Source organism: Gymnogyps californianus, chromosome 1 (assembly GCF_018139145.2).
Source record: "Gymnogyps californianus isolate 813 chromosome 1, ASM1813914v2, whole genome shotgun sequence".
In the NCBI taxonomy this organism is placed as follows: Eukaryota; Metazoa; Chordata; class Aves; order Accipitriformes; family Cathartidae; genus Gymnogyps; species Gymnogyps californianus.
The window spans coordinates 11,992,074-12,000,101 of NC_059471.1; positions in this window are offsets into that span (position 1 = coordinate 11,992,074).

Genomic DNA, 8,028 nt, shown 5'->3' on the forward strand with positions numbered 1-8,028 from the left:
CTAAATATTATTAAAATATTAGTCTGTGTTACCATGACCCAACATTTTTCATAAATGCCAGCCAGCAGGTTCGATAGAAGCTGAAAGCTCGCTTCTTTTTTGTCTCCTCGAGATGGGTTTTCTTTGACCCTTCTGAATCAGCGAGTTGAAATGTTTTACTTGACTCAATGTTTTATTTTCCCTCAAACTTTTACAATAGTTGGAGGCACATGGAAAGGGAGCAGGGTGCTGTAGCCTTGCCTCAGTCGCTTTTGAGCCATTTGCTCAATCATTTTAAAAGGAAAACACAAGCAAAAGATACTGTTTAAACAAGGCACAGAAAATCTGAGGCTGCCCTTCATTGCTAATGAGAGTTGTGCCCTGCCAGATAAACACTCCTCGTCAGAGAGGAGTCAAAAATGCAGCGTGTAAATTGAGCATGGACAAGAAACATATAGTTTATATTAAAGGAGCTTGTTTTCATTTCTTTCTCTTGGGATCTCTGGCCTTGCCTTGACCCATCGTGCTGTGTCTTACAGCCTTAACATGGAAGAGCCCCCTGGGCTGGAACAACAAAGAGGCTGTTGCAAGAGATACCCCTGATGGGCAAGCGAGGTTGTTTTGTCTTCACCATGATCTCTGCGTCGTACCGGGGTAGCATTAAGGGATTGCAAAGATGCAGCTGAGCGAGCCCAAGTTTGGCTTTGGGATCTGAATGCTTCAAAGCAAGGAAAAAAATTTTTGAGGTGTTTTCATGAGCACTGGGCTCCTTCCATGTGCCTGGCATTGAGGAGAAGGGGCAACCCTGTGTTTTCACACAGGCTTTCACCCTTCCAGCTGCCCCCCAGTGAGTCCCGCTCATGGTGAGAGCCTTGTGGGGACCAGCTTTTGGCTAATGGAAACCCAGAGGGTAGCCCTGGGTGAAAACACTTTGAGAAGAAACAAGGTATTGGCATAATGATGAACACATGGACTTGGGGGGATTCAAACACCACAGCTTGAAACTTGTTAAAATGTCATAAATAAGCAGCCAGGAGAAAATAAATGAGAAGGCTTCATGGCAGCTTCTTGAAAATTAGTTTTCCCAGTGGGTGGGGAGCCAGGGTCTGCAGGGCTGGTTGCAGTGTGCTGGGTTTCCCCGCCACCACGGTACCCATGCTGAAGGGCTTCAGCACACATTCCCCAGGGAACGGCGTTGTCCCCTGTGGTACAGGGTGTCCTGGAAAGCAGCTTGGTTGGCCTCTCCTCTCGATGCTGAAGTGATGACTCGAAGGTCTCAGGAGAGAGGAGCACAGCTGCACTTTCTCTTCTCCTTCCACATCCCCCTTTTGGGGTGTTGTCTTCAGCTCTCCGGCCCTGCAAGAGCTGCTTAGCTCCCCTAAAAGAAACTCAGCGAAGCAGAGGAGAGCATAGGTGGCATGTTTGAGGGACGCTCTCCTCCTTCCCCAGAGATGCAGCATTTGAAACTCTCATTCTGCACCCAAATCACAACTGCTGCCCCTTTTGCTGCCTCCAAGAACAACTGCAAAGAGTTTTTTCAGAGCTGTGAGTGCTTTCCATCACTCTCCAGTACCACTGTACTGGTAGCCAGGGAGAGAGAGTGAAAGCAGCCCATGCAGGCCTGCAGAGCCACCCCAGCCCACAGCGACTCCCCGTCCAGAGTGCTCTAACACCCATACATCAGTTATCACAAGGTCTGAACATTTGACCTGACTCAATCAACATCACTGCAGTCAAACCATACCCGCTTTGCAGGCTTACCGGCATCAAGGGGTACCCTCTCTTGCTCCTCAGGCAGAGCACACACCTCCCACCCAGCAAGACCCCCAAGCTCCCCTTTCTGCTCTACCAGACAAAGCCACCACAATTCCTTCACAACACAGCCATCGCATAGCCCTTGCTTTTGAGGGCAACCGAGAAGTTTTATAATTAGCCTCAACCCTTTTTCAGAGACAGGAGGAGCCAATTTCAGCTTCTCTGGCTGTTTACCCTTTAGGAAAAAGCTAGCTCTTGAACTGCATTTTAGTGCTGCATTAACGTAAACCTCCAAGGAGGCGTGAAGCCCATGGTGCTGCCCTACCAAAGCCAATGAGCATCCCAGCAGTTCCCAGAGACTCTGTTAGGACCAGGCCCACATCGTATAGCTATTCCTCCCTCTGAGGCTTAAGCTTATATGATAAAGCAGCTACCTTGTCCCGCCTGATGCTCACTCATGTATGCCAGTGATGCACTCACCCTCCTGGGGAGCTACAGAGGTCCTGGTCAGCGACACTTCTGGGCTCCATTTGTGAGCTTCCTCATGACTGAAAGGAGAGCACACTTGTAAAATTCCACGTCGTGTTCACCAGGATAAGTGAGGGGGTGCTTACAAGTGTTTCAGAGGATTGGATTAGATTTCAGCATAATCCTGGTAAACAGGGAAGTCTCCTCCATCCCAGTCAACCTGAAAACAGCCTTAGAAAACAACTAGAATGTTGGAGAGGCCCATTCAAAGGCAGAAACTCCACCAACGAACGAGCAGCCCATGACGGGGCTGTGGTTACATGGCAGCACAGGGTAGCGGCAACCAAATTGCAATGCAAGAAGGCAACCATTGCTCCAAGTCACATCCGAGACTCACTGCTCCACCGCACCAGCGCTGTGCTTGGCAGCGGCTCCATGGACAAGTTCAGGACCTCAAATTGTGAGACTGTCACGTTTCCTCCTCATTCCCCCCCTCCAACTGTGCCTGTGATAATAGCGGTTTGGATGCACCAGAGGCCGAGGATACATCTGCTATGGGAGATGACAAATATGAGCTGGAGCCACCATTCCTGCTGCATCTGTCATGTTCAGTTTATGGGCATTAATTGTTACAGCAAAGCTCTCTCTAGCCTTGGTGTCCAATGCCAATTCATGTCATGTTGCACAAGGCAGTACCTGCAGATATCAAGCCTTTCCCAGTTCCCAGCTCACAATAAAAAGGAAGAGAAAGCTTGGGAGTATCTTCATACTTTCTGAGCCCCCTGGATATTGCTTTAAAATTACCAGCTATGTTCTGTCCTACTGAATGCTGGATGAAAAAAAAATATCTCCACTGCTTTGCCTTTCTTTAAAACTTAGGCATTACAGAGGAAAGAAGAGAATTAAAAGCCCGGAGCTGAAAATAAGCCCTGGACTCACTCCTTTGCTGGTTGAAGTTGGCTTAGCTGACGACCCAGTGCTGGTCCCACTGCGTCCTTCACGCCCCCACCCTGCTGTCCCCATGTCTCCTCTATTTCTGCTGCATCGGCAAAGAAAACTTGCTGGGAGTTTTCAACTTGCTGACAAATCTCTTTCCTTAGGCAGAGCAGCTGCTGGGTTAGTCCCATAACGACGCCATTCGGCATCAACCCATCCCTCTAGAGCGCAGCTTGCCACCTCTGATTTGCAGCTGGTGCTCTGAGACACTCAGTTATTCCGTGTCCCCGGGGCTGGCAGGGGCGGCTCGTCCCACCAGACTCCCTGCACTCGGCAGGAAAAGATGCGGCTGACTCTTAGGATGTTCAGGATATTCCAAAAAAGTCTTTGGTTTATTGTTATTTCCACTTAGAAAACACATTTCACTAAAAAAAGAATTCCAAGTATTTAGAAACATCTTGGTCTTGCTCTCCCATTTACAGCAGCAAGGACCAAGAATAACTCCACTGCAGCCAGCGGTGTAACACTGGGATAAAACCAGAACCATGCCAGTCACAGGATTAATGTCTCAGAGCACTGGTTTTCGAGCATCCTGGGACAGAAATTAGATCTTCAAAAGCTCCCAGCTCCCTTTCAGACGCTTCTTAACTGACCGCAATTTCAGACTTTGCTCAGCATTTTCCTGCAGACATTGAGTGCTTTGGAAAACCTGTTGACAGGCCCTTGAACTGGTTGTCAAAAGAGCAACGATCTGTGCTGAGACTCTGAAACTCATCCTTTGTGTCAGCTGAAACAAGTTCTGCTGAGCTGTCGAGAGCAGACAAACGAGTCCATCTGGTCCTAGTTAGTGAGTTATCACCTCTTCGGCTAAGGCACATTACAGGAGCGGGAAGAGCTTCTCTCTGTCTACGTTACTCTGCTCATCTTTCCCGCTCATCTGTCACACCTCTCCCGATCTCCTGATCTCTTCCCTTCACTTCATTTTACCATTTTATTATTTTTTTTCCTTAACTTTCTGCATCTGCTAGTTCTGCACCGTGTCCGTCTCCAGTTGAGTGCGGTCCAAACGCCCTCCAGGTCTTCTGTCAAGTCCCTCCTCACATTCCCTTGTACCAAGGCGCCTCATGGCATCTCTCCGTCTTCTTGCAACACGCTCGCTCTAGTTCTCAGATTTGATATTCTTGGCAAGGAGTAACTATCGGGAAAAAAATTGGATGAAATTAAATAACAAACCCACTCCAAACCAACAAATGCCGAAGAGGAGCCAGCCAGCCAGGCTGCAGCAGTATGAAAAGGAAAGGCTTTATCCATAAACGCTCCCATCTGCAATCAACAGTTGCTAGTAGCTTTCTATTAAAAGGAAGAGTAAAATTAAAAATACATTTCTGAGACAGATCGCTGCTAATTGACCAAAAATGTTGCCTTTGACAATGTGTAATTTTAATAAAATCTTAATGCTAAAGGCCCTAACTCCCCATTCTCAGTCTAGATCCAGCCACGCTCTTGTGCTCTGCAGCTATGGCTGAGCTAACAGGCAGCTCAGCAGACAAAGGTCTGTCCAAGCTCTGTCCTCCTGCAGGAGTTTGACCTGGAAACCAGAAGTTCAGATGGGCTAGTGCCACCCCAGGCACGTCCCAGAGGGTGGTTGCGTCCCCCCACTGCGACCACTGCCTACCACAGAAGTGCGGTGCAGCCGCTGTCTACGCCAACGTGCACCTTTCTAAACGCCTACGTAATACCATCTTGCTTTTATTCTTTATTGGAACAAATGGCAGAAAGGGGTATTACATAAAGGATTTTAATTTGCCTTTTTTTTTTAATTCTTTGGCTCTTGAATTTTCTAAAATTATTCCTTCTCTCACTGTCTGCACTGAAAGAGAGAATATATATTTTTAAAAAGCCGGTGTTTGAAAAGCAAGCATAAATTAAAAGAGGAGGTGGGCATAAAACAGCTATAGATTTCAACATCTATGAGTAATTTCTAAAGCTCTCAGAAAACATGATTTACTGTCGTTACCATCAGCTTACCTGTGCCTCCAACTGATATGAATTCAGCCCTAAAAGTTTTAAACCAGAAAGATGTTCCCGTGAAGTATCATCTTCTAAAATAAATCACGTTCACCGCCTTTGCTGCACTGCCCAAAACAAGTCTTGCAGTAAGAAACGTGATGAATCCATATATTGCTAGCAGCTTTCTACTGGGGAAAGTTGGTTTAACAGAGTCCTTTAAGAGGTGCAAGTGACAGTTCACTTCATCAGAAGAAAGAAACCCAACAGGACCCCAACTTCTTCCAGTCTTCTGTCTGGTGTTGACAGCCTCCGTGGCTGCCTGGCTTCCGAGCAGCCTCCAGCTGCAATACCTCTCCAGAGCAAGGGAGACCAAGACTATCACACACTAAGCTGGTAGACAGCGCACAGGAGCATCAGCCTTTGCAAACTAGGTCATGAATTAGGCTACATGACTGGTTTTGTTCAAGCCCATTGTGATCCTGTCCTCAAAGGGACCGTGACATTTTCGTGACGTTGGTCTGCACCAGAAGGACAAATTCAGCAAGAACGTTCACAGAACTCTGAATCGTGCTGGTCTCACCACAACGGCACATCTGGGGCTCCTACCTGGGGCACACGAACAGAGGATGTCTAGGATGCATGCACACCAGAGGAAGGATTCATGAAGATTTCAGTCAGAAGTGACTTTTCTTTCAGAGAGTTAATTTATCCTGCAACGAGAATATCCAAAAGTTTAGTGCTAGGATTCAACCATCCACCCAGGCGGTGTTTCAGCACACGATGCTTCAGCAAGAGCGTACAATCCACGCACCCCACCAGTCCCAACAACTCATGTGCCACCGAGTCCAACGGGGCCACCCCAAAGGACAGAGATCGACCCCATTTGAAAGCAAGCAGATCGACTGGCAGATCTATCCTCCACCCTAACCTGTATGATCTCAGTCAAAGGAGGAAAGCAGCACAACGGTAAAATGTATCGGTGCTTGAACAACATAAGAATTCAGTATTGTTGGGGGTTTTTTTAATTTATTTAAAATGAGTGATTTGGACACCTATGGAAACATTATTCTTTTTTCTGCTTATGCCCCCAATTCAAAAAGAGAGCTCAGAGGAGCCTTTCTTAAGAAATGTGACTTAGGCCTAACGTGCCTATTTATGCTCTGCTTGAACCATATCTTGAGGGACACGAAGTACGGTAATGAGGCTGCATTTGCTTTTATTGCTAAATATGACAGTATGTCAGTCTGCCTAGGGAAAAAGTAGCTGAACTTACAACAAAACATAGACTTTATTTCTTTGGAAAAAGCATCCCAAAATTTTTCTCCCAAATAAGCAAGACAAAATTTGGCAGGAAGTTTTGTTCTTGACCAACAATTAAATTTCATTCTAAAAGCTGACAGGAGATGGAAGGAGGACTTCCACAGACAGAAACATTTCTGTGGGTATTTTCTTTCCCTCCCTCTAAATCTGTATTGCAGAGCACGAGGCACTGAGAAAGAAATAAAATCAGAGAAGCCCCTACATGTGATTCTGACTTTCCTTAGAAGAGAATTAAGGCTTCAGGCTCCAACTAGCCATGACTGCAGATATGAATAAACACTTGGGCCTGAAGCAATTTCTGAGCATCAGCACATCCCTTCAAGGCTTGAATCCTACAGATCTTCCTTTGAAGTGAAACACTTCAAGGCAACATCCCCCATCCATTTGATGGTTTGACCCTGTGCTCAGATCTCACCTCCAGCATGAAAGACTTTAAGGTATTTGTAGTAGTAGGAAAAAGCAGAGAGAAATTTCAGCAGCTCGATGGGAACCGATACGTGCATGGCTGAAAGGAGACACCAGGCTGTCACCACACCAGGCACCAGCTGGGCTGCCCACGAGGCACCTGAAGGTAAACAGAGCAAGTACCAGATCACCTCTGCCCCGGGATTTCATTTCAAACAAAATCCAAGTTAACAGAAGAACTGGAATTCTCTCAGAAGGCTTTTTTAAAAATTAAAAACAAACAAACAAACAAATCTCCTTCCAGGCATTCATAGGATGCCTACATGGTACCCACGACTATGTGAAATCCTGAAAAATGCAGATGATAATTTTGCTGGTTGCAATTTGAAGCCTTTAATATTCAGCCATCTACTTGAGGAAGACAGATGCTAAACATTTTAGAACCTTGTATACACACAGCACAATTATTTCCAGCTGCAGGACTATCATTAAGCTTTATACCTCATACTATTAATCCCTTCAGAATTAGAAAACATATTCCAAGAAAAATGTGGAAACACAAGGCTTTTTAAAAAAACCCTTAGAAGTTTAACTGTTAGTCCCTATGGAAAATAGATCCTGGTTTTCAGTTCCAATGCTACACCGAAGATAACCACAAACAAGGGGGAAACTGTTTATAAAGCAAGTGGCTTTGTTTCAAGCCACCAGTTACAGTGAGTTCAGGTGTTGCTTACAAAAACACAGGATTACACAATCCTGATTCCTAGGAACTGTAAAATATTGCATTCCTTGAAGTGCCGAATATTAACCTTCTTCCACTTCACCTCCTGGAACAGCTGCCTTGCCAGCTCCACTGCCTTTGTTGAAAGTTATTTGTCATACGGAACAGAGGTTCCTGGAAAAAAAACGATGCTGGGAGCAGAGGTGTAGAACATCACAGTCTGATTTTTTAAGAACTCACAGTCACACTGCAGTTTTACAAAAACAAATGATCTGCTTGTCTTTTCCTAGATGAGTACAAGAAGCACAGTAGACAATTAAACATCAATACAGCATCAAAACTGAAAGCACAGGGCTCTTCCCTGACAAAAAGCACAGAGTGCTTTAGTTTTCCAGTACTGGTGAAGAAAATTCAGTAGTTAATGACGCAAAACC